Genomic DNA, 23,312 nt, shown 5'->3' on the forward strand with positions numbered 1-23,312 from the left:
CCCACTTTGATTAATAGCTTCTCTTAATAGAATCTTCCATGTTTGATCTTCTCTGTTTTTCAAGTATTTCACCATGATTTTCACCCTCAGTGCCTCTCCTTCAGTCTGATCTTCTCTCCTCGTCCTCTATCCCCCCCAAAATACATTATTTCTGATTTCTCTGCATTAACGTTTGCTCCAGATGCCCTGCCATATGAATCTATGCAATCTAAAACCTGGACTACACTTTCTCTATCCCTAACTGTAACTGTTGTGTCGTCAGCATATTGGTGCAATAAGCTGACCCCCCCACCTGGTAATTGTATCCCCGTTATTTTCTCATTCTGGCTCAAAATGACTGCCAGTGGTTCTGCTGACAATGCGTACAATAAAGCCGACATAGGACATCCTAGCCTGACCGACCTCTCTAATCTAAATGCGTTTGTGACAACACCATTGATCTTGACGTGACTAACCGCTCTGTCATACATCCCTTTAATCCACTCAACCAATCTGTGCCCAAACCCAATTTTCTCTAAAACCCTATATAGGTAATTATTATCTACCCTGTCAAATGCCTTATTTAAATCTAATTTTGCCACTATTCCTCCCTTCGTTCTTTTCATGTGCTCTATTGTGTCCATGATACTACATATTGTGTCTGCTATGTCTCTCCCTGGAATACTGTCATGATCTTGTGTTCTCATTTCCTGTTTTATTTTGAATTAGTTCATTGTGTTGTTTCACTTCCTGTCCTGTGTCTAGTTTCTGGTGTCTTGTTTTTTCCTGCGTCTCCTGCCCCTGTGATTGTCTGCACCTGTTCCTAATGTGTCTCACCTGTGTTCTAATTGCCCTGCCCTCCTGTATTTAGTCTCTGTGCTTCCCTTTGTCTGGGTTGGTTCGTCTGTTTTTTCATGTTGTCTGGCCCGGTCTGTTCCTGCTATTTGCCCCGGTCTGTTTCTGCATTTTTCCCCCTGGCTCCAGTATTTGGATTACCTGTTTTGCTACATCTCGTGGACTTATTTAGTGGTTTAATTGTTTTCGTTTTATCATTAAATATCCTGTTTTTTCATCACTATTGCATTTGGGTCCAGTTCCTGCTCAGTCGTGACAGTACGATCCAACCTCAAAATGGACCCAGCAGGTGATTTTTTTGATTTTAGATCTTCGTGAATTAATTTACTTCGTGAATTAATTTACACCCTGACTTGTATTCATGGACAATTTAATAGAGACATGGGATGGGAATACAAGGAAGGGTGTCTGCGCATGGCACGCAGGGAAGTTTCCCAGAGGCCCTGGTTGAGGAGTTCGTTGCCTAGCTGGCTCAAGGACTTTTTGAATTCTCCGGACTCCCACCCAGTCTTCCAGTGGGCCTTCCAGCCAGCACCCCAGTTGGCTAGCATCAGGCCTGCTAGCATCCAGCCAGCCTCCCAGTGTGCCATACAGCCAGCACCCCAGTTGGCTAGCATCAGGCCTGCTAGCATCCAGCCAGCACCCCAGGTGGCTAGCGTCAGGCCTGCTAGCATCCAGCCAGCCTTCCAGTGTGCCATCCAGCCAGCACCCCAGTTGGCTAGCATCAGGCCTGCTAGCATCCAGCCAGCACCCCAGTTGGCTAGCGTCAGGCCTGCTAGCATCCAGCCAGCACCCCAGTTGGCTAGCGTCAGGACTGCTAGCATCAGGGTTCCGAGGGTACAGCCGGTCTCCACGTCGTCAGTCGGAGGACCAATCGACACGTTCCCCGTCGTTGGTTTGGGCCGACGTCTGCTCCTCCTCGGTGCCAGTCGGAGGACCGATCGACACTTTCCCCATCGGTGGTTTTGGCCGACGTCTGCTCCTCCTCGTCCTCGGTTGGCGTTTCAGTTGAGGAGCTTTATGACATAATACGAGAACTCCAGGGACTTTTGGATGATTCGGCTCGAGCTAAGAACAGGCCAACAATGTCGGCAGGCCTGCGGCGTGCTTGCCTCCAGCCGTCCTCCACGTCTCCAGTCGGTGGGCCGATCGACGCCTGCTCCACGTCTCCAGTCGGTGGGTCGATCGACACGTTCCCCGTCGGTGATCCGACCAACGTCTGCTCCTCGTCCCCGGTCAGTGGACCGATCGACACGTTCCCCGTCGGTGGTCCGGCCGAACCCTCCTCGTCCCCAGTCGATGGACCGATCGACACGTTCCCCGTCGGTGGTCCGGCCGAACCCTCCTCATCCCCAGTCGATAGACCGATCGACACGTTCTCCGTTGGTGGTCCGGCCGACGTCTGCTCCTCGTCCCCAGTCGGTGGGCCGATAGACATGTTCCCCGTCAGTGGTCCGGCTGACATCTGCTCCTCCTCGTCTTCAGTCGATGGACCGATCGACATGTTCTCCGTTGGTGGTCTGGCTGACATCTGCTCCCCAGGCTAAACCTCACCACCACGTGATCACTTATTGCAGTTTCCTCATAATCAATCTTGCCTATCCCATCTATCATGTTTCTTGTGCTAATGACCAAATCGATCCTGCTTTGTTTTAACATCCCCCTAACTACCTGTTTCCTGGTGTAGACCCTCCCTTCTGGATGCATTTCTCTCCATACATCCGTCAGTCCCCTGTCATCCATCATCCGTTTGAACCGCTCTCTGGAGGAGTCGCTCCGGAAACACATACCTGCTGACACATCCAGTCTTCCACGCCACACATTAAAATCACCCACAATAATACATCTTCCATCACACATCCCCCCTAATTGCTCAAAGAACAACGCCCTTTCCCTGTCATCATTTGGAGCATATACGTTCAGCAGCTGCATTTTCCACCGGGCCTTCCCCCAGAACTGTCGTGCCTGCCTGCAAGGCCACCGGGGATTCCCCCAGAACTGTTGTGCCTGCCTGCAAGGCCACCGAGACTTCCCCCAGAACTGCTACGCCTGCATGGCCGGCCTCTGGGCCTTCCCCCAGAACTGCTATGCCCGCATGCCCGGCCTTCGGGCGGTCCCCCAGAGCTCCTACGCCTGCTGAAACCCCCAGCAAAACCCCTGTCCAGTTCCCCAGTGACAGTTTTTTCAGTCTGTCCTGGCCCCCTTCCATCCACCCTGCTCTGTGTAGATTTTTTTTTTTTTGGACCATCTGGAATTCGGTCGTTAAGAGGGGGGTTCTGTCATGATCTTGTGTTCTCATTTCCTGTTTTATTTTGAATTAGTTCATTGTGTTTCACTTCCTGTCCTGTGTCTAGTTTCTGGTATCTTGTTTTTTCCTGTCTCCTGCCCCTGTGATTGTCTGCACCTGTTCCTAATGTGTCTCACCTGTGTTCTAATTGCCCTGCCCTCCTTTTGTGTATTTAGTCTGTGCTTCCCTTTGTCTGGGTTGGTGCGTCTGTTTTTTCATGTTGTCTGTTCCTGTCTGTTTCTGCATTTTTCCCCTTGGCTCCAGTATTTGGATTATCTGTTTTGCTACATCTCGTGGACACCTTTAGTGGTTTGATTGTTTTCGTTTTATTATTAAATATCCTGTTTTTTCATCACTTTTGCATTTGGGTCCAGTTCCTGCTCAGTCGTGACCATAAGCCTGCGTGTTACCTACCACCGTTCCTATCACCCGTTTGATTCTGTTTGCAATCACTTTGGCTAATATTTCATAATCACTGTTTAACATGCTTAATGGCCTATAGTTTTCTAGTTTATCCCTGTCTCCCTTTTTTGAATATTATGCTAATAATTCCCGTGGTCATGCTGAGTGGCATTTCTCTTTGTGCTTCAATCCTCCTAAATATGTCCCCTAACACTGGTGCTAATTCTTCACTGAATTCAATATGAAATCCACTTGTTAATCCATCTATCCCTGGACTCTTATTCCTTCCTAACCCTCTAATGGCTGCCTCTATCTCTTCATCCTTTATATCTCTGTCACACGTCTCTGTCTTCCTCACTCAACTTAACTGTCATCTTTTCTAACACTTTATTAATGCTTCCTTCATCCACTTCACCTTTCTTAAATAAGTTCCTGTAGTATTCCTCTACCCTTTCCGCTATACCCACCAGATCTGTAATTCTCTCTCCCTCTTCCCTTCTTACTTGTTCTAAGTAGTTCCCCTTCTGCTTTGTTTTCTCTAACCCTAAAATAAAATGGGTACATTTCTCTCCCTCAAAAACATATTTCGCTCTGCTCCTTACTATGGCTCCCATACACTTCCTCCTTTCTATTCCCTTCAGCTCTTCTTTAATCTTGATATACTCCTCTAGGTCACCTCCTCCCTCTCTTTCAATCCTTTTGCACTCATTAACAAACTTCTCATTCAGTCTCCTATCTTTATTTCTTTCTTTGCTAAATCTAACACTCAACTCTTATCTCAGCTTTCACACTCTCCCTCATACAGGCCGTAATCCTTTCTCCTCTCAATGCATTCTCTGACTTGTGTTTTATATCCATCATCTTTCATCAACTCAACATTCAGACACCACACGCCCCCCCCCCTCCTCCCTGTCCCCCTCCCCAGGCTAAACCTCACCACCACGTGATCACTTATTGCAGTTTCCTCATAATCAATCTTGCCTATCCCATCTATCATGTTTCTTGTGCTAATGACCAAATCGATCCTACTTTGTTTTAACATTCCCCTAACTACCTGTTTCCTGGTGTAGACCCTCCCTTCTGGATGCCTTTCTCTCCATACATCCGTCAGTCCCCTGTCATCCATCATCCGTTCGAACCGCTCTCTGGAGGAGTCGCTCCGGAAACACATACCTGCCGACACATCCAGTCTTCCACCCCACACATTAAAATCACCCACAATAATACATCTTCCATCACACACACCCCCTAATTGCTCAAAGAACAACGTCCTTTCCCTGTCACCATTTGGAGCATACACGTTCAGCAGCTGCATTTTCCCCTCTAGGAGCTCAAATTGGATCCCTATCACCCTGCCCTCTCCATCATTCATGCTTACTCTCACCCTCTCAAGCAAACCTCTTTTCACTAATATTGCCACCCCCTTGATTTACCTTTCCCATTATTTGCATACACATCCCCATTCCATTCTCTCATACACTCTCTCACACTTGCTTCGTCCCAGTGAGTCTCTTGCACACATTATGTCTGAGTCACTTACCATCCAGGTTTGCTGTCTCCGGCTTGCAGTCCTCAGCCCATTTGCGTTTAGAGGTGTTACTGTGATCATAAAGTAAGCCAGAGAAAAGAAAACAGAAAATTATTCTTTATCATGATTATCTTGTTCTGCCTTCTTCTTCTTCTTCTCCTCCGTCATCTCAGAGAGCCCCCTGGCCGAAAGTCTCTTCCTTGTTCCCGCATTCTCCTCTTTTCCCTCTTCCTCGCTTTCTGTCGGGTCAGAGTCTTTCCCTCCGTCCCTACTTTTCCCCTCTGCACTTGCTGGTTTGGGGCTCCCTTGTCCAGCATCTTTAGACCCGTCCAGTAGTTCTTGCTCCACCACCGCTCCCCTGCAGCTGTCTTCTTCCTTCTCTCCGTCCTTTTCTCCTTCATTGTTCTCTGCCTCCGGCATCATTGTTTCTCCATCCTTCTGTTGTCCTTCTTCTTGCTCCCCATGTTCGATATCATCAGCCACGCTCTCATCCTTCTGTTCCTCCTCTCCGCTCATTGATTCCTCTGAATCCCGGGTGTCGGGGCTGTGTGTGGCCTCTCTTGGCTGTTGTTGATCACACTCTCTCGCGTAGTGCCCCTGGTCTCCGCATCTGTAGCATATGAAGCTGGGGCATTCTTTAAGAATATGCCCCGGTTGGATGCAAAGCCTGCGTACCTTTTCCTGCCTGTTGTGTATCACCCTGAAATACTCTGGACCGCCTACAGTATTGAATTTAGTCGAGTATGGTAGTGATCTTACTTGCTCTGTGAATTTGACTTTTAGGAATCTTGTCCCATCCGCAACATCTGTTCCTGGGCACATTCTCCTCTTTATTTGAGAGACTGGCTGCAAACCCCAGCTTATTATTTTTTGGGTGATTTACAAGCCCAGGCGGTCTCCCATTCAAGTACTAACCAAGACCAACCTATCTTAGCTTCCGAGATCAAACGAGATCAGGCGTGAACCAGGCGGTGTGGCCGTAAGCTTCCTTTCAGTCAAAATCCATGCTTTTTCAAACAACTCAAACAGAAATCAGACTACACAGAAGAAGCTAAAACCTCGCATTGTCAAATATTTGGATTAAAAGCTTACAGCACCAGGTATTCCCAGGCGGTCTCCCATCCAAGTACTAACCAGGCCAAACTATCTTAGCTTCCGAGATCAAACGAGATCGGGGGTGAACCAGGCGGTGTAGCCGTAAGCTTCCTTTCAGTCTAAATCCATGCTTTTTTAATCAACTTAAACAGAAATCAGACTACACAGAAGAAGCTAAAACCTCTCATTGTGAAATACTTGGATTAAAAGCTTACAGCACCTGGTATTCCCAGGCGGTCTCCCATCCAAATACTAACCAGGCCCAACCTACCTTAGCTTCCGAGATCAAACGAGATCAGGGTGAACCAGGCGGTGTGGCCGTAAGCTTCCTTTCAGTCTAAATCCATGCTTTTTCAATCAACTTAAACAGAAATCAGACTACAGAGAAGAAGCTATAAAACCTCTCATTGTCAAATATTTGGATTAGAAGCTTACAGCACCAGGTATTCCCAGGCGGGCTCCCATCCAAGTACTAACCAGGCCCAACATATCTTTGCTTCCGGGATCAAACGAGATCAGCCGTGAACCAGGCGGTGTGGCCGTAAACTTCCTTTCAATAAAAATCCATGCTTTTTCAATCAACTCAACAGAAATCAGACTACAGAGAAGAAGCTAAAACCTCTCATTGTCAAATATTTGGATTAAAAGGTTACAGCACCAGGTATTCCCAGGCAGTCTCCCATCCAAGTCCTAACCAGGCCCAACCTATCTTAGCTTCCGAGATCAAACGAGATTGGGCGTGAACCAGGCGGTGTGGCCTTAAGCTTCCTTTGAGTCAAAATCCATGCTTTTTCAATCAACTTAAACAGAAATCAGACTACACAGAAGAAGCTAAAACCTCTCATTGTCAAATACTTGGATTAAAAGCTTACAGCACCTGGTATTCCCAGGCGGTCTCCCATCCAAGTACTAACCAGGCCCAACCTATCTTAGCTTCCGAGATCAAACGAGATCGGGCGTGAACCAGGCGGTGTGGCCGTAAGCTTCCTTTCAGTCAAAATCCATGCTTTTTCAATCAACTCAAACAGAAATCAGACTACACAGAAGAAGCTAAAACCTCTCATTGTCAAATACTTGGATTAAAAGCTTACAGCACCTGGTATTCCCAGGCGGTCTCCCATCCAAGTACTAACCAGGCCCAACCTATCTTAGCTTCCGAGATCAAACGAGATCGGGCGTGAACCAGGCGGTGTGGCCGTAAGCTTCCTTTCAGTCAAAATCCATGCTTTTTCAATCAACTCAAACAGAAATCAGACTACACAGAAGAAGCTAAAACCTCTCATTTTCAAATACTTGGATTAAAAGCTTACAGCACCTGGTATTCCCAGGCGGTCTCCCATCCAAGTACTAACCAGGCCCAACCTATCTTAGCTTCCGAGATCAAACGAGATCGGGCGTGAACCAGGCGGTGTGGCCGTAAGCTTCCTTTCAGTCAAAATCCATGCTTTTTCAATCAACTCAAACAGAAATCAGACTACACAGAAGAAGCTAAAACCTCTCATTGTCAAATACTTGGATTAAAAGCTTACAGCACCTGGTATTCCCAGGCGGTCTCCCATCCAAGTACTAACCAGGCCCAACCTATCTTAGCTTCCGAGATCAAACGAGATCGGGCGTGAACCAGGCGGTGTGGCCGTAAGCTTCCTTTCAGTCAAAATCCATGCTTTTTCAATCAACTCAAACAGAAATCAGACTACACAGAAGAAGCTAAAACCTCTCATTGTCAAATACTTGGATTAAAAGCTTACAGCACCTGGTATTCCCAGGCGGTCTCCCATCCAAGTACTAACCAGGCCCAACCTATCTTAGCTTCCGAGATCAAACGAGATCGGGCGTGAACCAGGCGGTGTGGCCGTAAGCTTCCTTTCAGTCAAAATCCATGCTTTTTCAATCAACTCAAACAGAAATCAGACTACACAGAAGAAGCTAAAACCTCTCATTGTCAAATACTTGGATTAAAAGCTTACAGCACCTGGTATTCCCAGGCGGTCTCCCATCCAAGTACTAACCAGGCCCAACCTATCTTAGCTTCCGAGATCAAACGAGATCGGGCGTGAACCAGGCGGTGTGGCCGTAAGCTTCCTTTCAGTCAAAATCCATGCTTTTTCAATCAACTCAAACAGAAATCAGACTACACAGAAGAAGCTAAAACCTCTCATTGTCAAATACTTGGATTAAAAGCTTACAGCACCTGGTATTCCCAGGCGGTCTCCCATCCAAGTACTAACCAGGCCCAACCTATCTTAGCTTCCGAGATCAAACGAGATCGGGCGTGAACCAGGCGGTGTGGCCGTAAGCTTCCTTTCAGTCAAAATCCATGCTTTTTCAATCAACTCAAACAGAAATCAGACTACACAGAAGAAGCTAAAACCTCTCATTGTCAAATACTTGGATTAAAAGCTTACAGCACCTGGTATTCCCAGGCGGTCTCCCATCCAAGTACTAACCAGGCCCAACCTATCTTAGCTTCCGAGATCAAACGAGATCGGGCGTGAACCAGGCGGTGTGGCCGTAAGCTTCCTTTCAGTCAAAATCCATGCTTTTTCAATCAACTCAAACAGAAATCAGACTACACAGAAGAAGCTAAAACCTCTCATTGTCAAATACTTGGATTAAAAGCTTACAGCACCTGGTATTCCCAGGCGGTCTCCCATCCAAGTACTAACCAGGCCCAACCTATCTTAGCTTCCGAGATCAAACGAGATCGGGCGTGAACCAGGCGGTGTGGCCGTAAGCTTCCTTTCAGTCAAAATCCATGCTTTTTCAATCAACTCAAACAGAAATCAGACTACACAGAAGAAGCTAAAACCTCTCATTGTCAAGTACTTGGATTAAAAGCTTACAGCACCTGGTATTCCCAGGCGGTCTCCCATCCAAGTACTAACCAGGCCCAACCTATCTTAGCTTCCGAGATCAAACGAGATCGGGCGTGAACCAGGCGGTGTGGCCGTAAGCTTCCTTTCAGTCAAAATCCATGCTTTTTCAATCAACTCAAACAGAAATCAGACTACACAGAAGAAGCTAAAACCTCTCATTTTCAAATACTTGGATTAAAAGCTTACAGCACCTGGTATTCCCAGGCGGTCTCCCATCCAAGTACTAACCAGGCCCAACCTATCTTAGCTTCCGAGATCAAACGAGATCGGGCGTGAACCAGGCGGTGTGGCCGTAAGCTTCCTTTCAGTCAAAATCCATGCTTTTTCAATCAACTCAAACAGAAATCAGACTAAACAGAAGAAGCTAAAACCTCTCATTGTCAAGTACTTGGATTAAAAGCTTACAGCACCTGGTATTCCCAGGCGGTCTCCCATCCAAGTACTAACCAGGCCCAACCTATCTTAGCTTCCGAGATCAAACGAGATCGGGCGTGAACCAGGCGGTGTGGCCGTAAGCTTCCTTTCAGTAAAAATCCATGCTTTTTCAATCAACTACAACAGAAATCAGACTACAGAGAAGAAGCTAAAACCTCTCATTGTCAAATACTTGGATTAAAGCTTACAGCACCTGGTATTCCCAGGCGGTCTCCCATCCAAGTACTAACCAGGCCCAACCTATCTTAGCTTCCGAGATCAAACGAGATCGGGCGTGAACCAGGCGGTGTGGCCGTAAGCTTCCTTTCAGTCAAAATCCATGCTTTTTCAATCAACTCAAACAGAAATCAGACTACACAGAAGAAGCTAAAACCTCTCATTGTCAAATACTTGGATTAAAAGCTTACAGCACCTGGTATTCCCAGGCGGTCTCCCATCCAAGTACTAACCAGGCCCAACCTATCTTAGCTTCCGAGATCAAACGAGATCGGGCGTGAACCAGGCGGTGTGGCCGTAAGCTTCCTTTCAGTCAAAATCCATGCTTTTTCAATCAACTCAAACAGAAATCAGACTACACAGAAGAAGCTAAAACCTCTCATTGTCAAATACTTGGATTAAAAGCTTACAGCACCTGGTATTCCCAGGCGGTCTCCCATCCAAGTACTAACCAGGCCCAACCTATCTTAGCTTCCGAGATCAAACGAGATCGGGCGTGAACCAGGCGGTGTGGCCGTAAGCTTCCTTTCAGTCAAAATCCATGCTTTTTCAATCAACTCAAACAGAAATCAGACTACACAGAAGAAGCTAAAACCTCTCATTGTCAAATACTTGGATTAAAAGCTTACAGCACCTGGTATTCCCAGGCGGTCTCCCATCCAAGTACTAACCAGGCCCAACCTATCTTAGCTTCCGAGATCAAACGAGATCGGGCGTGAACCAGGCGGTGTGGCCGTAAGCTTCCTTTCAGTCAAAATCCATGCTTTTTCAATCAACTCAAACAGAAATCAGACTACACAGAAGAAGCTAAAACCTCTCATTGTCAAATACTTGGATTAAAAGCTTACAGCACCTGGTATTCCCAGGCGGTCTCCCATCCAAGTACTAACCAGGCCCAACCTATCTTAGCTTCCGAGATCAAACGAGATCGGGCGTGAACCAGGCGGTGTGGCCGTAAGCTTCCTTTCAGTCAAAATCCATGCTTTTTCAATCAACTCAAACAGAAATCAGACTACACAGAAGAAGCTAAAACCTCTCATTGTCAAATACTTGGATTAAAAGCTTACAGCACCTGGTATTCCCAGGCGGTCTCCCATCCAAGTACTAACCAGGCCCAACCTATCTTAGCTTCCGAGATCAAACGAGATCGGGCGTGAACCAGGCGGTGTGGCCGTAAGCTTCCTTTCAGTCAAAATCCATGCTTTTTCAATCAACTCAAACAGAAATCAGACTACACAGAAGAAGCTAAAACCTCTCATTGTCAAATACTTGGATTAAAAGCTTACAGCACCTGGTATTCCCAGGCGGTCTCCCATCCAAGTACTAACCAGGCCCAACCTATCTTAGCTTCCGAGATCAAACGAGATCGGGCGTGAACCAGGCGGTGTGGCCGTAAGCTTCCTTTCAGTCAAAATCCATGCTTTTTCAATCAACTCAAACAGAAATCAGACTACACAGAAGAAGCTAAAACCTCTCATTGTCAAATACTTGGATTAAAAGCTTACAGCACCTGGTATTCCCAGGCGGTCTCCCATCCAAGTACTAACCAGGCCCAACCTATCTTAGCTTCCGAGATCAAACGAGATCGGGCGTGAACCAGGCGGTGTGGCCGTAAGCTTCCTTTCAGTCAAAATCCATGCTTTTTCAATCAACTCAAACAGAAATCAGACTACACAGAAGAAGCTAAAACCTCTCATTGTCAAATACTTGGATTAAAAGCTTACAGCACCTGGTATTCCCAGGCGGTCTCCCATCCAAGTACTAACCAGGCCCAACCTATCTTAGCTTCCGAGATCAAACGAGATCGGGCGTGAACCAGGCGGTGTGGCCGTAAGCTTCCTTTCAGTCAAAATCCATGCTTTTTCAATCAACTCAAACAGAAATCAGACTACACAGAAGAAGCTAAAACCTCTCATTGTCAAATACTTGGATTAAAAGCTTACAGCACCTGGTATTCCCAGGCGGTCTCCCATCCAAGTACTAACCAGGCCCAACCTATCTTAGCTTCCGAGATCAAACGAGATCGGGCGTGAACCAGGCGGTGTGGCCGTAAGCTTCCTTTCAGTCAAAATCCATGCTTTTTCAATCAACTCAAACAGAAATCAGACTACACAGAAGAAGCTAAAACCTCTCATTTTCAAATACTTGGATTAAAAGCTTACAGCACCTGGTATTCCCAGGCGGTCTCCCATCCAAGTACTAACCAGGCCCAACCTATCTTAGCTTCCGAGATCAAACGAGATCGGGCGTGAACCAGGCGGTGTGGCCGTAAGCTTCCTTTCAGTCAAAATCCATGCTTTTTCAATCAACTTAAACAGAAATCAGACTACACAGAAGAAGCTAAAACCTCTCATTGTCAAATACTTGGATTAAAAGCTTACAGCACCTGGTGTTCCCAGGCGGTCTCCCATCCAAGTACTAACCAGGGCCAACCTATCTTAGCTTCCGAGATCAAACGAGATCGGGCGTGAACCAGGCGGTGTGGCCGTAAGCTTCCTTTCAGTGAAAATCCATGCTTTTTCAATCAAATTAAACAGAAATCAGACTACACAGAACGTATCTTAGCTTCCGAGATCAAACGAGATCGGGCGTGAACAAGGCGGTGTGGCCGTAAGCTTCCTTTCAGTCAAAATCCATGCTTTTTCAATCAACTCAAACAGAAATCAGACCAAACAGAAGAAGCTAAAACCTCTCATTGTCAAGTACTTGGATTAAAAGCTTACAGCACCTGGTATTCCGAGGCGGTCTCCCATCCAAGTACTAACCAGGCCCAACCTATCTTAGCTTCCGAGATCAAACGAGATCGGGCGTGAACCAGGCGGTGTGGCCGTAAGCTTCCTTTCAGTCAAAATCCATGCTTTTTCAATCAACTCAAACAGAAATCAGACTACACAGAAGAAGCTAAAACCTCTCATTGTCAAATACTTGGATTAAAAGCTTACAGCACCTGGTATTCCCAGGCGGTCTCCCATCCAAGTACTAACCAGGCCCAACCTATCTTAGCTTCCGAGATCAAACGAGATCGGGCGTGAACCAGGCGGTGTGGCCGTAAGCTTCCTTTCAGTCAAAATCCATGCTTTTTCAATCAACTCAAACAGAAATCAGACTACACAGAAGAAGCTAAAACCTCTCATTGTCAAATACTTGGATTAAAAGCTTACAGCACCTGGTATTCCCAGGCGGTCTCCCATCCAAGTACTAACCAGGCCCAACCTATCTTAGCTTCCGAGATCAAACGAGATCGGGCGTGAACCAGGCGGTGTGGCCGTAAGCTTCCTTTCAGTCAAAATCCATGCTTTTTCAATCAACTCAAACAGAAATCAGACTACACAGAAGAAGCTAAAACCTCTCATTGTCAAATACTTGGATTAAAAGCTTACAGCACCTGGTATTCCCAGGCGGTCTCCCATCCAAGTACTAACCAGGCCCAACCTATCTTAGCTTCCGAGATCAAACGAGATCGGGCGTGAACCAGGCGGTGTGGCCGTAAGCTTCCTTTCAGTCAAAATCCATGCTTTTTCAATCAACTCAAACAGAAATCAGACTACACAGAAGAAGCTAAAACCTCTCATTGTCAAATACTTGGATTAAAAGCTTACAGCACCTGGTATTCCCAGGCGGTCTCCCATCCAAGTACTAACCAGGCCCAACCTATCTTAGCTTCCGAGATCAAACGAGATCGGGCGTGAACCAGGCGGTGTGGCCGTAAGCTTCCTTTCAGTCAAAATCCATGCTTTTTCAATCAACTCAAACAGAAATCAGACTACACAGAAGAAGCTAAAACCTCTCATTGTCAAATACTTGGATTAAAAGCTTACAGCACCTGGTATTCCCAGGCGGTCTCCCATCCAAGTACTAACCAGGCCCAACCTATCTTAGCTTCCGAGATCAAACGAGATCGGGCGTGAACCAGGCGGTGTGGCCGTAAGCTTCCTTTCAGTCAAAATCCATGCTTTTTCAATCAACTCAAACAGAAATCAGACTACACAGAAGAAGCTAAAACCTCTCATTTTCAAATACTTGGATTAAAAGCTTACAGCACCTGGTATTCCCAGGCGGTCTCCCATCCAAGTACTAACCAGGCCCAACCTATCTTAGCTTCCGAGATCAAACGAGATCGGGCGTGAACCAGGCGGTGTGGCCGTAAGCTTCCTTTCAGTCAAAATCCATGCTTTTTCAATCAACTCAAACAGAAATCAGACTACACAGAAGAAGCTAAAACCTCTCATTGTCAAATACTTGGATTAAAAGCTTACAGCACCTGGTATTCCCAGGCGGTCTCCCATCCAAGTACTAACCAGGCCCAACCTATCTTAGCTTCCGAGATCAAACGAGATCGGGCGTGAACCAGGCGGTGTGGCCGTAAGCTTCCTTTCAGTCAAAATCCATGCTTTTTCAATCAACTCAAACAGAAATCAGACTACACAGAAGAAGCTAAAACCTCTCATTGTCAAATACTTGGATTAAAAGCTTACAGCACCTGGTATTCCCAGGCGGTCTCCCATCCAAGTACTAACCAGGCCCAACCTATCTTAGCTTCCGAGATCAAACGAGATCGGGCGTGAACCAGGCGGTGTGGCCGTAAGCTTCCTTTCAGTCAAAATCCATGCTTTTTCAATCAACTCAAACAGAAATCAGACTACACAGAAGAAGCTAAAACCTCTCATTGTCAAATACTTGGATTAAAAGCTTACAGCACCTGGTATTCCCAGGCGGTCTCCCATCCAAGTACTAACCAGGCCCAACCTATCTTAGCTTCCGAGATCAAACGAGATCGGGCGTGAACCAGGCGGTGTGGCCGTAAGCTTCCTTTCAGTCAAAATCCATGCTTTTTCAATCAACTCAAACAGAAATCAGACTACACAGAAGAAGCTAAAACCTCTCATTGTCAAATACTTGGATTAAAAGCTTACAGCACCTGGTATTCCCAGGCGGTCTCCCATCCAAGTACTAACCAGGCCCAACCTATCTTAGCTTCCGAGATCAAACGAGATCGGGCGTGAACCAGGCGGTGTGGCCGTAAGCTTCCTTTCAGTCAAAATCCATGCTTTTTCAATCAACTCAAACAGAAATCAGACTACACAGAAGAAGCTAAAACCTCTCATTGTCAAATACTTGGATTAAAAGCTTACAGCACCTGGTATTCCCAGGCGGTCTCCCATCCAAGTACTAACCAGGCCCAACCTATCTTAGCTTCCGAGATCAAACGAGATCGGGCGTGAACCAGGCGGTGTGGCCGTAAGCTTCCTTTCAGTCAAAATCCATGCTTTTTCAATCAACTCAAACAGAAATCAGACTACACAGAAGAAGCTAAAACCTCTCATTGTCAAATACTTGGATTAAAAGCTTACAGCACCTGGTATTCCCAGGCGGTCTCCCATCCAAGTACTAACCAGGCCCAACCTATCTTAGCTTCCGAGATCAAACGAGATCGGGCGTGAACCAGGCGGTGTGGCCGTAAGCTTCCTTTCAGTCAAAATCCATGCTTTTTCAATCAACTCAAACAGAAATCAGACTACACAGAAGAAGCTAAAACCTCTCATTGTCAAATACTTGGATTAAAAGCTTACAGCACCTGGTATTCCCAGGCGGTCTCCCATCCAAGTACTAACCAGGCCCAACCTATCTTAGCTTCCGAGATCAAACGAGATCGGGCGTGAACCAGGCGGTGTGGCCGTAAGCTTCCTTTCAGTCAAAATCCATGCTTTTTCAATCAACTCAAACAGAAATCAGACTACACAGAAGAAGCTAAAACCTCTCATTGTCAAATACTTGGATTAAAAGCTTACAGCACCTGGTATTCCCAGGCGGTCTCCCATCCAAGTACTAACCAGGCCCAACCTATCTTAGCTTCCGAGATCAAACGAGATCGGGCGTGAACCAGGCGGTGTGGCCGTAAGCTTCCTTTCAGTCAAAATCCATGCTTTTTCAATCAACTCAAACAGAAATCAGACTACACAGAAGAAGCTAAAACCTCTCATTGTCAAATACTTGGATTAAAAGCTTACAGCACCTGGTATTCCCAGGCGGTCTCCCATCCAAGTACTAACCAGGCCCAACCTATCTTAGCTTCCGAGATCAAACGAGATCGGGCGTGAACCAGGCGGTGTGGCCGTAAGCTTCCTTTCAGTCAAAATCCATGCTTTTTCAATCAACTCAAACAGAAATCAGACTACACAGAAGAAGCTAAAACCTCTCATTTTCAAATACTTGGATTAAAAGCTTACAGCACCTGGTATTCCCAGGCGGTCTCCCATCCAAGTACTAACCAGGCCCAACCTATCTTAGCTTCCGAGATCAAACGAGATCGGGCGTGAACCAGGCGGTGTGGCCGTAAGCTTCCTTTCAGTCAAAATCCATGCTTTTTCAATCAACTCAAACAGAAATCAGACTACACAGAAGAAGCTAAAACCTCTCATTGTCAAGTACTTGGATTAAAAGCTTACAGCACCTGGTATTCCCAGGCGGTCTCCCATCCAAGTACTAACCAGGCCCAACCTATCTTAGCTTCCGAGATCAAACGAGATCGGGCGTGAACCAGGCGGTGTGGCCGTAAGCTTCCTTTCAATAAAAATCCATGCTTTTTCAATCAACTACAACAGAAATCAGACTACAGAGAAGAAGCTAAAACCTCTCATTGTCAAATACTTGGATTAAAAGCTTACAGCACCTGGTATTCCCAGGCGGTCTCCCATCCAAGTACTAACCAGGCCCAACCTATCTTAGCTTCCGAGATCAAACGAGATCGGGCGTGAACCAGGCGGTGTGGCCGTAAGCTTCCTTTCAGTCAAAATCCATGCTTTTTCAATCAACTCAAACAGAAATCAGACTACACAGAAGAAGCTAAAACCTCTCATTTTCAAATACTTGGATTAAAAGTTTACAGCACCTGGTATTCCCAGGCGGTCTCCCATCCAAGTACTAACCAGGCCCAACCTATCTTAGCTTCCGAGATCAAACGAGATCGGGCGTGAACCAGGCGGTGTGGCCGTAAGCTACCTTTCAGTCAAAATCCATGCTTTTTCAATCAATTTTAACGGAAATCAGACTACACAGAAGAAGTTAAAACCTCTCATTGTCAAATACTTGGATTAAAAGCTTACAGCACCTGGTGTTCCCAGGCGGTCTCCCATCCAAGTACTAACCAGGGCCAACCTATCTTAGCTTCCGAGATCAAACGAGATCGGGCGTGAACCAGGCGGTGTGGCCGTAAGCTTCCTTTCAGTGAAAATCCATGCTTTTTCAATCAAATTAAACAGAAATCAGACTACACAGAACGTATCTTAGCTTCCGAGATCAAACGAGATCGGGCGTGAACCAGGCGGTGTGGCCGTAAGCTTCCTTTCAGTCAAAATCCATGCTTTTTCAATCAACTCAAACAGAAATCAGACTACACAGAAGAAGCTAAAACCTCTCATTGTCAAATACTTGGATTAAAAGCTTACAGCACCTGGTATTCCCAGGCGGTCTCCCATCCAAGTACTAACCAGGCCCAACCTATCTTAGCTTCCGAGATCAAACGAGATCGGGCGTGAACCAGGCGGTGTGGCCGTAAGCTTCCTTTCAGTCAAAATCCATGCTTTTTCAATCAACTCAAACAGAAATCAGACTACACAGAAGAAGCTAAAACCTCTCATTGTCAAATACTTGGATTAAAAGCTTACAGCACCTGGTATTCCCAGGCGGTCTCCCATCCAAGTACTAACCAGGCCCAACCTATCTTAGCTTCCGAGATCAAACGAGATCGGGCGTGAACCAGGCGGTGTGGCCGTAAGCTTCCTTTCAGTCAAAATCCATGCTTTTTCAATCAACTCAAACAGAAATCAGACTACACAGAAGAAGCTAAAACCTCTCATTGTCAAATACTTGGATTAAAAGCTTACAGCACCTGGTATTCCCAGGCGGTCTCCCATCCAAGTACTAACCAGGCCCAACCTATCTTAGCTTCCGAGATCAAACGAGATCGGGCGTGAACCAGGCGGTGTGGCCGTAAGCTTCCTTTCAGTCAAAATCCATGCTTTTTCAATCAACTCAAACAGAAATCAGACTACACAGAAGAAGCTAAAACCTCTCATTGTCAAATACTTGGATTAAAAGCTTACAGCACCTGGTATTCCCAGGCGGTCTCCCATCCAAGTACTAACCAGGCCCAACCTATCTTAGCTTCCGAGATCAAACGAGATCGGGCGTGAACCAGGCGGTGTGGCCGTAAGCTTCCTTTCAGTCAAAATCCATGCTTTTTCAATCAACTCAAACAGAAATCAGACTACACAGAAGAAGCTAAAACCTCTCATTGTCAAATACTTGGATTAAAAGCTTACAGCACCTGGTATTCCCAGGCGGTCTCCCATCCAAGTACTAACCAGGCCCAACCTATCTTAGCTTCCGAGATCAAACGAGATCGGGCGTGAACCAGGCGGTGTGGCCGTAAGCTTCCTTTCAGTCAAAATCCATGCTTTTTCAATCAACTCAAACAGAAATCAGACTACACAGAAGAAGCTAAAACCTCTCATTGTCAAATACTTGGATTAAAAGCTTACAGCACCTGGTATTCCCAGGCGGTCTCCCATCCAAGTACTAACCAGGCCCAACCTATCTTAGCTTCCGAGATCAAACGAGATCGGGCGTGAACCAGGCGGTGTGGCCGTAAGCTTCCTTTCAGTCAAAATCCATGCTTTTTCAATCAACTCAAACAGAAATCAGACTACACAGAAGAAGCTAAAACCTCTCATTGTCAAATACTTGGATTAAAAGCTTACAGCACCTGGTATTCCCAGGCGGTCTCCCATCCAAGTACTAACCAGGCCCAACCTATCTTAGCTTCCGAGATCAAACGAGATCGGGCGTGAACCAGGCGGTGTGGCTGTAAGCTTCCTTTCAGTGAAAATCCATGCTTTTACAATCAACTTAAACGGAAATCAGACTACACAGAAGAAGCTAAAACCTCTCATTGTCAAATACTTGGATTAAAAGCTTACAGCACCTGGTATTCCCAGGCGGTCTCCCATCCAAGTACTAACCAGGGCCCAACCTATCTTAGCTTCCGAGATCAAACGAGATCAGGCGTGAACCAGGCGGTGTGGCCGTAAGCTTCCTTTCAGTGAAAATCCATGCTTTTTCAATCAAATTAAACAGAAATCAGACTACACAGAACGTATCTTAGCTTCCGAGATCAAACGAGATCGGGCGTGAACAAGGCGGTGTGGCCGTAAGCTTCCTTTCAGTCAAAATCCATGCTTTTTCAATCAACTCAAACAGAAATCAGACCAAACAGAAGAAGCTAAAACCTCTCATTGTCAAGTACTTGGATTAAAAGCTTACAGCACCTGGTATTCCCAGGCGGTCTCCCATCCAAGTACTAACCAGGCCCAACCTATCTTAGCTTCCGAGATCAAACGAGATCGGGCGTGAACCAGGCGGTGTGGCCGTAAGCTTCCTTTCAGTCAAAATCCATGCTTTTTCAATCAACTCAAACAGAAATCAGACTACACAGAAGAAGCTAAAACCTCTCATTGTCAAATACTTGGATTAAAAGCTTACAGCACCTGGTATTCCCAGGCGGTCTCCCATCCAAGTACTAACCAGGCCCAACCTATCTTAGCTTCCGAGATCAAACGAGATCGGGCGTGAACCAGGCGGTGTGGCCGTAAGCTTCCTTTCAGTCAAAATCCATGCTTTTTCAATCAACTCAAACAGAAATCAGACTACACAGAAGAAGCTAAAACCTCTCATTGTCAAATACTTGGATTAAAAGCTTACAGCACCTGGTATTCCCAGGCGGTCTCCCATCCAAGTACTAACCAGGCCCAACCTATCTTAGCTTCCGAGATCAAACGAGATCGGGCGTGAACCAGGCGGTGTGGCCGTAAGCTTCCTTTCAGTCAAAATCCATGCTTTTTCAATCAACTCAAACAGAAATCAGACTACACAGAAGAAGCTAAAACCTCTCATTGTCAAATACTTGGATTAAAAGCTTACAGCACCTGGTATTCCCAGGCGGTCTCCCATCCAAGTACTAACCAGGCCCAACCTATCTTAGCTTCCGAGATCAAACGAGATCGGGCGTGAACCAGGCGGTGTGGCCGTAAGCTTCCTTTCAGTCAAAATCCATGCTTTTTCAATCAACTCAAACAGAAATCAGACTACACAGAAGAAGCTAAAACCTCTCATTGTCAAATACTTGGATTAAAAGCTTACAGCACCTGGTATTCCCAGGCGGTCTCCCATCCAAGTACTAACCAGGCCCAACCTATCTTAGCTTCCGAGATCAAACGAGATCGGGCGTGAACCAGGCGGTGTGGCCGTAAGCTTCCTTTCAGTCAAAATCCATGCTTTTTCAATCAACTCAAACAGAAATCAGACTACACAGAAGAAGCTAAAACCTCTCATTGTCAAATACTTGGATTAAAAGCTTACAGCACCTGGTATTCCCAGGCGGTCTCCCATCCAAGTACTAACCAGGCCCAACCTATCTTAGCTTCCGAGATCAAACGAGATCGGGCGTGAACCAGGCGGTGTGGCCGTAAGCTTCCTTTCAGTCAAAATCCATGCTTTTTCAATCAACTCAAACAGAAATCAGACTACACAGAAGAAGCTAAAACCTCTCATTGTCAAATACTTGGATTAAAAGCTTACAGCACCTGGTATTCCCAGGCGGTCTCCCATCCAAGTACTAACCAGGCCCAACCTATCTTAGCTTCCGAGATCAAACGAGATCGGGCGTGAACCAGGCGGTGTGGCCGTAAGCTTCCTTTCAGTCAAAATCCATGCTTTTTCAATCAACTCAAACAGAAATCAGACTACACAGAAGAAGCTAAAACCTCTCATTGTCAAATACTTGGATTAAAAGCTTACAGCACCTGGTATTCCCAGGCGGTCTCCCATCCAAGTACTAACCAGGCCCAACCTATCTTAGCTTCCGAGATCAAACGAGATCGGGCGTGAACCAGGCGGTGTGGCCGTAAGCTTCCTTTCAGTCAAAATCCATGCTTTTTCAATCAACTCAAACAGAAATCAGACTACACAGAAGAAGCTAAAACCTCTCATTGTCAAATACTTGGATTAAAAGCTTACAGCACCTGGTATTCCCAGGCGGTCTCCCATCCAAGTACTAACCAGGCCCAACCTATCTTAGCTTCCGAGATCAAACGAGATCGGGCGTGAACCAGGCGGTGTGGCCGTAAGCTTCCTTTCAGTCAAAATCCATGCTTTTTCAATCAACTCAAACAGAAATCAGACTACACAGAAGAAGCTAAAACCTCTCATTGTCAAATACTTGGATTAAAAGCTTACAGCACCTGGTATTCCCAGGCGGTCTCCCATCCAAGTACTAACCAGGCCCAACCTATCTTAGCTTCCGAGATCAAACGAGATCGGGCGTGAACCAGGCGGTGTGGCCGTAAGCTTCCTTTCAGTCAAAATCCATGCTTTTTCAATCAACTCAAACAGAAATCAGACTACACAGAAGAAGCTAAAACCTCTCATTGTCAAATACTTGGATTAAAAGCTTACAGCACCTGGTATTCCCAGGCGGTCTCCCATCCAAGTACTAACCAGGCCCAACCTATCTTAGCTTCCGAGATCAAACGAGATCGGGCGTGAACCAGGCGGTGTGGCCGTAAGCTTCCTTTCAGTCAAAATCCATGCTTTTTCAATCAACTCAAACAGAAATCAGACTACACAGAAGAAGCTAAAACCTCTCATTGTCAAATACTTGGATTAAAAGCTTACAGCACCTGGTATTCCCAGGCGGTCTCCCATCCAAGTACTAACCAGGCCCAACCTATCTTAGCTTCCGAGATCAAACGAGATCGGGCGTGAACCAGGCGGTGTGGCCGTAAGCTTCCTTTCAGTCAAAATCCATGCTTTTTCAATCAACTCAAACAGAAATCAGACTACACAGAAGAAGCTAAAACCTCTCATTGTCAAATACTTGGATTAAAAGCTTACAGCACCTGGTATTCCCAGGCGGTCTCCCATCCAAGTACTAACCAGGCCCAACCTATCTTAGCTTCCGAGATCAAACGAGATCGGGCGTGAACCAGGCGGTGTGGCCGTAAGCTTCCTTTCAGTCAAAATCCATGCTTTTTCAATCAACTCAAACAGAAATCAGACTACACAGAAGAAGCTAAAACCTCTCATTGTCAAATACTTGGATTAAAAGCTTACAGCACCTGGTATTCCCAGGCGGTCTCCCATCCAAGTACTAACCAGGCCCAACCTATCTTAGCTTCCGAGATCAAACGAGATCGGGCGTGAACCAGGCGGTGTGGCCGTAAGCTTCCTTTCAGTCAAAATCCATGCTTTTTCAATCAACTCAAACAGAAATCAGACTACACAGAAGAAGCTAAAACCTCTCATTGTCAAATACTTGGATTAAAAGCTTACAGCACCTGGTATTCCCAGGCGGTCTCCCATCCAAGTACTAACCAGGCCCAACCTATCTTAGCTTCCGAGATCAAACGAGATCGGGCGTGAACCAGGCGGTGTGGCCGTAAGCTTCCTTTCAGTCAAAATCCATGCTTTTTCAATCAACTCAAACAGAAATCAGACTACACAGAAGAAGCTAAAACCTCTCATTGTCAAATACTTGGATTAAAAGCTTACAGCACCTGGTATTCCCAGGCGGTCTCCCATCCAAGTACTAACCAGGCCCAACCTATCTTAGCTTCCGAGATCAAACGAGATCGGGCGTGAACCAGGCGGTGTGGCCGTAAGCTTCCTTTCAGTCAAAATCCATGCTTTTTCAATCAACTCAAACAGAAATCAGACTACACAGAAGAAGCTAAAACCTCTCATTGTCAAATACTTGGATTAAAAGCTTACAGCACCTGGTATTCCCAGGCGGTCTCCCATCCAAGTACTAACCAGGCCCAACCTATCTTAGCTTCCGAGATCAAACGAGATCGGGCGTGAACCAGGCGGTGTGGCCGTAAGCTTCCTTTCAGTCAAAATCCATGCTTTTTCAATCAACTCAAACAGAAATCAGACTACACAGAAGAAGCTAAAACCTCTCATTGTCAAATACTTGGATTAAAAGCTTACAGCACCTGGTATTCCCAGGCGGTCTCCCATCCAAGTACTAACCAGGCCCAACCTATCTTAGCTTCCGAGATCAAACGAGATCGGGCGTGAACCAGGCGGTGTGGCCGTAAGCTTCCTTTCAGTCAAAATCCATGCTTTTTCAATCAACTCAAACAGAAATCAGACTACACAGAAGAAGCTAAAACCTCTCATTGTCAAATACTTGGATTAAAAGCTTACAGCACCTGGTATTCCCAGGCGGTCTCCCATCCAAGTACTAACCAGGCCCAACCTATCTTAGCTTCCGAGATCAAACGAGATCGGGCGTGAACCAGGCGGTGTGGCCGTAAGCTTCCTTTCAGTCAAAATCCATGCTTTTTCAATCAACTCAAACAGAAATCAGACTACACAGAAGAAGCTAAAACCTCTCATTGTCAAATACTTGGATTAAAAGCTTACAGCACCTGGTATTCCCAGGCGGTCTCCCATCCAAGTACTAACCAGGCCCAACCTATCTTAGCTTCCGAGATCAAACGAGATCGGGCGTGAACCAGGCGGTGTGGCCGTAAGCTTCCTTTCAGTCAAAATCCATGCTTTTTCAATCAACTCAAACAGA

General features: G+C 46.2%; 72 non-coding genes and 5 pseudogenes across 72 annotated transcripts; all 77 read right to left on the reverse strand.

Moving 5' to 3' along the window:
- Positions 1-6,136: 6,136 nt before the first annotated feature.
- LOC118308051 lies at positions 6,137-6,254 on the reverse strand (annotated as a pseudogene).
- Positions 6,255-6,354: 100 nt separating this feature from the next.
- LOC118307502 lies at positions 6,355-6,472 on the reverse strand (annotated as a pseudogene).
- A 102-nt stretch (positions 6,473-6,574) lies between these two features.
- On the reverse strand, positions 6,575-6,693 carry LOC118308191 (annotated as a pseudogene).
- A 99-nt stretch (positions 6,694-6,792) lies between these two features.
- Positions 6,793-6,911, reverse strand: LOC118303227 (annotated as a pseudogene).
- A 100-nt stretch (positions 6,912-7,011) lies between these two features.
- LOC118308138 lies at positions 7,012-7,130 on the reverse strand. The gene has a single exon (XR_007030700.1). It is a non-coding gene; the product is annotated as a 5S ribosomal RNA (ribosomal RNA).
- A 100-nt stretch (positions 7,131-7,230) lies between these two features.
- On the reverse strand, positions 7,231-7,349 carry LOC118306060. The gene has a single exon (XR_007030711.1). It is a non-coding gene; the product is annotated as a 5S ribosomal RNA (ribosomal RNA).
- A 100-nt stretch (positions 7,350-7,449) lies between these two features.
- On the reverse strand, positions 7,450-7,568 carry LOC118307876. The gene has a single exon (XR_007030722.1). It is a non-coding gene; the product is annotated as a 5S ribosomal RNA (ribosomal RNA).
- Positions 7,569-7,668: 100 nt separating this feature from the next.
- LOC118305008 lies at positions 7,669-7,787 on the reverse strand. The gene has a single exon (XR_004792229.2). It is a non-coding gene; the product is annotated as a 5S ribosomal RNA (ribosomal RNA).
- A 100-nt stretch (positions 7,788-7,887) lies between these two features.
- Positions 7,888-8,006, reverse strand: LOC118307707. The gene has a single exon (XR_007030638.1). It is a non-coding gene; the product is annotated as a 5S ribosomal RNA (ribosomal RNA).
- Positions 8,007-8,106: 100 nt separating this feature from the next.
- LOC124849931 lies at positions 8,107-8,225 on the reverse strand. The gene has a single exon (XR_007030648.1). It is a non-coding gene; the product is annotated as a 5S ribosomal RNA (ribosomal RNA).
- A 100-nt stretch (positions 8,226-8,325) lies between these two features.
- LOC118306779 lies at positions 8,326-8,444 on the reverse strand. The gene has a single exon (XR_007030657.1). It is a non-coding gene; the product is annotated as a 5S ribosomal RNA (ribosomal RNA).
- Positions 8,445-8,544: 100 nt separating this feature from the next.
- On the reverse strand, positions 8,545-8,663 carry LOC118305237. Its single transcript, XR_004792452.2, has one exon. It is a non-coding gene; the product is annotated as a 5S ribosomal RNA (ribosomal RNA).
- A 100-nt stretch (positions 8,664-8,763) lies between these two features.
- Positions 8,764-8,882, reverse strand: LOC118303197. The gene has a single exon (XR_007030675.1). It is a non-coding gene; the product is annotated as a 5S ribosomal RNA (ribosomal RNA).
- A 100-nt stretch (positions 8,883-8,982) lies between these two features.
- On the reverse strand, positions 8,983-9,101 carry LOC124849939. Its single transcript, XR_007030682.1, has one exon. It is a non-coding gene; the product is annotated as a 5S ribosomal RNA (ribosomal RNA).
- A 100-nt stretch (positions 9,102-9,201) lies between these two features.
- LOC118303146 lies at positions 9,202-9,320 on the reverse strand. The gene has a single exon (XR_007030687.1). It is a non-coding gene; the product is annotated as a 5S ribosomal RNA (ribosomal RNA).
- A 100-nt stretch (positions 9,321-9,420) lies between these two features.
- LOC118303196 lies at positions 9,421-9,539 on the reverse strand. The gene has a single exon (XR_007030688.1). It is a non-coding gene; the product is annotated as a 5S ribosomal RNA (ribosomal RNA).
- Positions 9,540-9,638: 99 nt separating this feature from the next.
- LOC124849943 lies at positions 9,639-9,757 on the reverse strand. Its single transcript, XR_007030689.1, has one exon. It is a non-coding gene; the product is annotated as a 5S ribosomal RNA (ribosomal RNA).
- Positions 9,758-9,857: 100 nt separating this feature from the next.
- LOC124849946 lies at positions 9,858-9,976 on the reverse strand. The gene has a single exon (XR_007030691.1). It is a non-coding gene; the product is annotated as a 5S ribosomal RNA (ribosomal RNA).
- Positions 9,977-10,076: 100 nt separating this feature from the next.
- LOC118308487 lies at positions 10,077-10,195 on the reverse strand. The gene has a single exon (XR_007030692.1). It is a non-coding gene; the product is annotated as a 5S ribosomal RNA (ribosomal RNA).
- A 100-nt stretch (positions 10,196-10,295) lies between these two features.
- LOC118306647 lies at positions 10,296-10,414 on the reverse strand. Its single transcript, XR_007030693.1, has one exon. It is a non-coding gene; the product is annotated as a 5S ribosomal RNA (ribosomal RNA).
- A 100-nt stretch (positions 10,415-10,514) lies between these two features.
- On the reverse strand, positions 10,515-10,633 carry LOC118303601. The gene has a single exon (XR_004790858.1). It is a non-coding gene; the product is annotated as a 5S ribosomal RNA (ribosomal RNA).
- Positions 10,634-10,733: 100 nt separating this feature from the next.
- LOC124849947 lies at positions 10,734-10,852 on the reverse strand. The gene has a single exon (XR_007030694.1). It is a non-coding gene; the product is annotated as a 5S ribosomal RNA (ribosomal RNA).
- Positions 10,853-10,952: 100 nt separating this feature from the next.
- Positions 10,953-11,071, reverse strand: LOC118303121. The gene has a single exon (XR_007030695.1). It is a non-coding gene; the product is annotated as a 5S ribosomal RNA (ribosomal RNA).
- Positions 11,072-11,171: 100 nt separating this feature from the next.
- On the reverse strand, positions 11,172-11,290 carry LOC124849948. Its single transcript, XR_007030696.1, has one exon. It is a non-coding gene; the product is annotated as a 5S ribosomal RNA (ribosomal RNA).
- A 100-nt stretch (positions 11,291-11,390) lies between these two features.
- Positions 11,391-11,509, reverse strand: LOC124849949. The gene has a single exon (XR_007030697.1). It is a non-coding gene; the product is annotated as a 5S ribosomal RNA (ribosomal RNA).
- A 100-nt stretch (positions 11,510-11,609) lies between these two features.
- Positions 11,610-11,728, reverse strand: LOC118306368. The gene has a single exon (XR_007030698.1). It is a non-coding gene; the product is annotated as a 5S ribosomal RNA (ribosomal RNA).
- A 100-nt stretch (positions 11,729-11,828) lies between these two features.
- Positions 11,829-11,947, reverse strand: LOC118303385. Its single transcript, XR_007030699.1, has one exon. It is a non-coding gene; the product is annotated as a 5S ribosomal RNA (ribosomal RNA).
- Positions 11,948-12,047: 100 nt separating this feature from the next.
- LOC124849937 lies at positions 12,048-12,166 on the reverse strand. Its single transcript, XR_007030680.1, has one exon. It is a non-coding gene; the product is annotated as a 5S ribosomal RNA (ribosomal RNA).
- Positions 12,167-12,389: 223 nt separating this feature from the next.
- On the reverse strand, positions 12,390-12,508 carry LOC124849936. The gene has a single exon (XR_007030678.1). It is a non-coding gene; the product is annotated as a 5S ribosomal RNA (ribosomal RNA).
- Positions 12,509-12,608: 100 nt separating this feature from the next.
- LOC124849950 lies at positions 12,609-12,727 on the reverse strand. Its single transcript, XR_007030701.1, has one exon. It is a non-coding gene; the product is annotated as a 5S ribosomal RNA (ribosomal RNA).
- A 100-nt stretch (positions 12,728-12,827) lies between these two features.
- Positions 12,828-12,946, reverse strand: LOC124849951. The gene has a single exon (XR_007030702.1). It is a non-coding gene; the product is annotated as a 5S ribosomal RNA (ribosomal RNA).
- A 100-nt stretch (positions 12,947-13,046) lies between these two features.
- LOC124849952 lies at positions 13,047-13,165 on the reverse strand. Its single transcript, XR_007030703.1, has one exon. It is a non-coding gene; the product is annotated as a 5S ribosomal RNA (ribosomal RNA).
- A 100-nt stretch (positions 13,166-13,265) lies between these two features.
- LOC124849953 lies at positions 13,266-13,384 on the reverse strand. Its single transcript, XR_007030704.1, has one exon. It is a non-coding gene; the product is annotated as a 5S ribosomal RNA (ribosomal RNA).
- Positions 13,385-13,484: 100 nt separating this feature from the next.
- Positions 13,485-13,603, reverse strand: LOC124849954. Its single transcript, XR_007030705.1, has one exon. It is a non-coding gene; the product is annotated as a 5S ribosomal RNA (ribosomal RNA).
- A 100-nt stretch (positions 13,604-13,703) lies between these two features.
- Positions 13,704-13,822, reverse strand: LOC124849955. The gene has a single exon (XR_007030706.1). It is a non-coding gene; the product is annotated as a 5S ribosomal RNA (ribosomal RNA).
- A 100-nt stretch (positions 13,823-13,922) lies between these two features.
- LOC124849956 lies at positions 13,923-14,041 on the reverse strand. The gene has a single exon (XR_007030707.1). It is a non-coding gene; the product is annotated as a 5S ribosomal RNA (ribosomal RNA).
- A 100-nt stretch (positions 14,042-14,141) lies between these two features.
- LOC124849957 lies at positions 14,142-14,260 on the reverse strand. The gene has a single exon (XR_007030708.1). It is a non-coding gene; the product is annotated as a 5S ribosomal RNA (ribosomal RNA).
- A 100-nt stretch (positions 14,261-14,360) lies between these two features.
- On the reverse strand, positions 14,361-14,479 carry LOC124849958. The gene has a single exon (XR_007030709.1). It is a non-coding gene; the product is annotated as a 5S ribosomal RNA (ribosomal RNA).
- A 100-nt stretch (positions 14,480-14,579) lies between these two features.
- LOC124849959 lies at positions 14,580-14,698 on the reverse strand. The gene has a single exon (XR_007030710.1). It is a non-coding gene; the product is annotated as a 5S ribosomal RNA (ribosomal RNA).
- A 100-nt stretch (positions 14,699-14,798) lies between these two features.
- On the reverse strand, positions 14,799-14,917 carry LOC124849960. The gene has a single exon (XR_007030712.1). It is a non-coding gene; the product is annotated as a 5S ribosomal RNA (ribosomal RNA).
- Positions 14,918-15,017: 100 nt separating this feature from the next.
- Positions 15,018-15,136, reverse strand: LOC124849961. Its single transcript, XR_007030713.1, has one exon. It is a non-coding gene; the product is annotated as a 5S ribosomal RNA (ribosomal RNA).
- A 100-nt stretch (positions 15,137-15,236) lies between these two features.
- On the reverse strand, positions 15,237-15,355 carry LOC124849962. The gene has a single exon (XR_007030714.1). It is a non-coding gene; the product is annotated as a 5S ribosomal RNA (ribosomal RNA).
- A 100-nt stretch (positions 15,356-15,455) lies between these two features.
- Positions 15,456-15,574, reverse strand: LOC124849963. The gene has a single exon (XR_007030715.1). It is a non-coding gene; the product is annotated as a 5S ribosomal RNA (ribosomal RNA).
- A 100-nt stretch (positions 15,575-15,674) lies between these two features.
- LOC124849964 lies at positions 15,675-15,793 on the reverse strand. Its single transcript, XR_007030716.1, has one exon. It is a non-coding gene; the product is annotated as a 5S ribosomal RNA (ribosomal RNA).
- Positions 15,794-15,893: 100 nt separating this feature from the next.
- On the reverse strand, positions 15,894-16,012 carry LOC124849965. Its single transcript, XR_007030717.1, has one exon. It is a non-coding gene; the product is annotated as a 5S ribosomal RNA (ribosomal RNA).
- Positions 16,013-16,112: 100 nt separating this feature from the next.
- Positions 16,113-16,231, reverse strand: LOC124849966. The gene has a single exon (XR_007030718.1). It is a non-coding gene; the product is annotated as a 5S ribosomal RNA (ribosomal RNA).
- Positions 16,232-16,331: 100 nt separating this feature from the next.
- Positions 16,332-16,450, reverse strand: LOC124849967. Its single transcript, XR_007030719.1, has one exon. It is a non-coding gene; the product is annotated as a 5S ribosomal RNA (ribosomal RNA).
- A 100-nt stretch (positions 16,451-16,550) lies between these two features.
- On the reverse strand, positions 16,551-16,669 carry LOC124849935. Its single transcript, XR_007030676.1, has one exon. It is a non-coding gene; the product is annotated as a 5S ribosomal RNA (ribosomal RNA).
- A 100-nt stretch (positions 16,670-16,769) lies between these two features.
- LOC124849938 lies at positions 16,770-16,888 on the reverse strand. Its single transcript, XR_007030681.1, has one exon. It is a non-coding gene; the product is annotated as a 5S ribosomal RNA (ribosomal RNA).
- A 223-nt stretch (positions 16,889-17,111) lies between these two features.
- On the reverse strand, positions 17,112-17,230 carry LOC124849968. The gene has a single exon (XR_007030720.1). It is a non-coding gene; the product is annotated as a 5S ribosomal RNA (ribosomal RNA).
- A 100-nt stretch (positions 17,231-17,330) lies between these two features.
- On the reverse strand, positions 17,331-17,449 carry LOC124849969. Its single transcript, XR_007030721.1, has one exon. It is a non-coding gene; the product is annotated as a 5S ribosomal RNA (ribosomal RNA).
- A 100-nt stretch (positions 17,450-17,549) lies between these two features.
- LOC124849970 lies at positions 17,550-17,668 on the reverse strand. The gene has a single exon (XR_007030723.1). It is a non-coding gene; the product is annotated as a 5S ribosomal RNA (ribosomal RNA).
- A 100-nt stretch (positions 17,669-17,768) lies between these two features.
- Positions 17,769-17,887, reverse strand: LOC124849971. The gene has a single exon (XR_007030724.1). It is a non-coding gene; the product is annotated as a 5S ribosomal RNA (ribosomal RNA).
- Positions 17,888-17,987: 100 nt separating this feature from the next.
- Positions 17,988-18,106, reverse strand: LOC124849972. Its single transcript, XR_007030725.1, has one exon. It is a non-coding gene; the product is annotated as a 5S ribosomal RNA (ribosomal RNA).
- Positions 18,107-18,206: 100 nt separating this feature from the next.
- Positions 18,207-18,325, reverse strand: LOC124849973. The gene has a single exon (XR_007030726.1). It is a non-coding gene; the product is annotated as a 5S ribosomal RNA (ribosomal RNA).
- A 100-nt stretch (positions 18,326-18,425) lies between these two features.
- Positions 18,426-18,544, reverse strand: LOC124849934. The gene has a single exon (XR_007030672.1). It is a non-coding gene; the product is annotated as a 5S ribosomal RNA (ribosomal RNA).
- A 100-nt stretch (positions 18,545-18,644) lies between these two features.
- LOC124849941 lies at positions 18,645-18,764 on the reverse strand (annotated as a pseudogene).
- A 223-nt stretch (positions 18,765-18,987) lies between these two features.
- LOC118306664 lies at positions 18,988-19,106 on the reverse strand. Its single transcript, XR_007030727.1, has one exon. It is a non-coding gene; the product is annotated as a 5S ribosomal RNA (ribosomal RNA).
- Positions 19,107-19,206: 100 nt separating this feature from the next.
- On the reverse strand, positions 19,207-19,325 carry LOC118303108. Its single transcript, XR_007030629.1, has one exon. It is a non-coding gene; the product is annotated as a 5S ribosomal RNA (ribosomal RNA).
- Positions 19,326-19,425: 100 nt separating this feature from the next.
- On the reverse strand, positions 19,426-19,544 carry LOC118308369. The gene has a single exon (XR_007030630.1). It is a non-coding gene; the product is annotated as a 5S ribosomal RNA (ribosomal RNA).
- Positions 19,545-19,644: 100 nt separating this feature from the next.
- On the reverse strand, positions 19,645-19,763 carry LOC118307506. Its single transcript, XR_007030631.1, has one exon. It is a non-coding gene; the product is annotated as a 5S ribosomal RNA (ribosomal RNA).
- A 100-nt stretch (positions 19,764-19,863) lies between these two features.
- On the reverse strand, positions 19,864-19,982 carry LOC118305290. Its single transcript, XR_004792502.2, has one exon. It is a non-coding gene; the product is annotated as a 5S ribosomal RNA (ribosomal RNA).
- Positions 19,983-20,082: 100 nt separating this feature from the next.
- Positions 20,083-20,201, reverse strand: LOC118304855. The gene has a single exon (XR_004792080.2). It is a non-coding gene; the product is annotated as a 5S ribosomal RNA (ribosomal RNA).
- Positions 20,202-20,301: 100 nt separating this feature from the next.
- Positions 20,302-20,420, reverse strand: LOC118307643. Its single transcript, XR_007030632.1, has one exon. It is a non-coding gene; the product is annotated as a 5S ribosomal RNA (ribosomal RNA).
- Positions 20,421-20,520: 100 nt separating this feature from the next.
- On the reverse strand, positions 20,521-20,639 carry LOC118304948. The gene has a single exon (XR_004792171.2). It is a non-coding gene; the product is annotated as a 5S ribosomal RNA (ribosomal RNA).
- A 100-nt stretch (positions 20,640-20,739) lies between these two features.
- On the reverse strand, positions 20,740-20,858 carry LOC118305744. Its single transcript, XR_004792944.2, has one exon. It is a non-coding gene; the product is annotated as a 5S ribosomal RNA (ribosomal RNA).
- Positions 20,859-20,958: 100 nt separating this feature from the next.
- Positions 20,959-21,077, reverse strand: LOC118308563. The gene has a single exon (XR_007030633.1). It is a non-coding gene; the product is annotated as a 5S ribosomal RNA (ribosomal RNA).
- A 100-nt stretch (positions 21,078-21,177) lies between these two features.
- On the reverse strand, positions 21,178-21,296 carry LOC118306665. Its single transcript, XR_007030634.1, has one exon. It is a non-coding gene; the product is annotated as a 5S ribosomal RNA (ribosomal RNA).
- A 100-nt stretch (positions 21,297-21,396) lies between these two features.
- LOC118305739 lies at positions 21,397-21,515 on the reverse strand. Its single transcript, XR_004792939.2, has one exon. It is a non-coding gene; the product is annotated as a 5S ribosomal RNA (ribosomal RNA).
- A 100-nt stretch (positions 21,516-21,615) lies between these two features.
- Positions 21,616-21,734, reverse strand: LOC118308179. Its single transcript, XR_007030635.1, has one exon. It is a non-coding gene; the product is annotated as a 5S ribosomal RNA (ribosomal RNA).
- Positions 21,735-21,834: 100 nt separating this feature from the next.
- On the reverse strand, positions 21,835-21,953 carry LOC118306666. The gene has a single exon (XR_007030636.1). It is a non-coding gene; the product is annotated as a 5S ribosomal RNA (ribosomal RNA).
- Positions 21,954-22,053: 100 nt separating this feature from the next.
- LOC118306742 lies at positions 22,054-22,172 on the reverse strand. The gene has a single exon (XR_007030637.1). It is a non-coding gene; the product is annotated as a 5S ribosomal RNA (ribosomal RNA).
- A 100-nt stretch (positions 22,173-22,272) lies between these two features.
- LOC118305081 lies at positions 22,273-22,391 on the reverse strand. The gene has a single exon (XR_004792301.2). It is a non-coding gene; the product is annotated as a 5S ribosomal RNA (ribosomal RNA).
- Positions 22,392-22,491: 100 nt separating this feature from the next.
- LOC118307293 lies at positions 22,492-22,610 on the reverse strand. Its single transcript, XR_007030639.1, has one exon. It is a non-coding gene; the product is annotated as a 5S ribosomal RNA (ribosomal RNA).
- A 100-nt stretch (positions 22,611-22,710) lies between these two features.
- On the reverse strand, positions 22,711-22,829 carry LOC118305750. The gene has a single exon (XR_004792950.2). It is a non-coding gene; the product is annotated as a 5S ribosomal RNA (ribosomal RNA).
- A 100-nt stretch (positions 22,830-22,929) lies between these two features.
- LOC118306667 lies at positions 22,930-23,048 on the reverse strand. The gene has a single exon (XR_007030640.1). It is a non-coding gene; the product is annotated as a 5S ribosomal RNA (ribosomal RNA).
- A 100-nt stretch (positions 23,049-23,148) lies between these two features.
- LOC118306841 lies at positions 23,149-23,267 on the reverse strand. Its single transcript, XR_007030641.1, has one exon. It is a non-coding gene; the product is annotated as a 5S ribosomal RNA (ribosomal RNA).
- Positions 23,268-23,312: the final 45 nt, after the last annotated feature.

The sequence above is a fragment of the Scophthalmus maximus genome, chromosome 4 (genome assembly GCF_022379125.1).
Source record: "Scophthalmus maximus strain ysfricsl-2021 chromosome 4, ASM2237912v1, whole genome shotgun sequence".
NCBI classification, from domain to species: Eukaryota; Metazoa; Chordata; class Actinopteri; order Pleuronectiformes; family Scophthalmidae; genus Scophthalmus; species Scophthalmus maximus.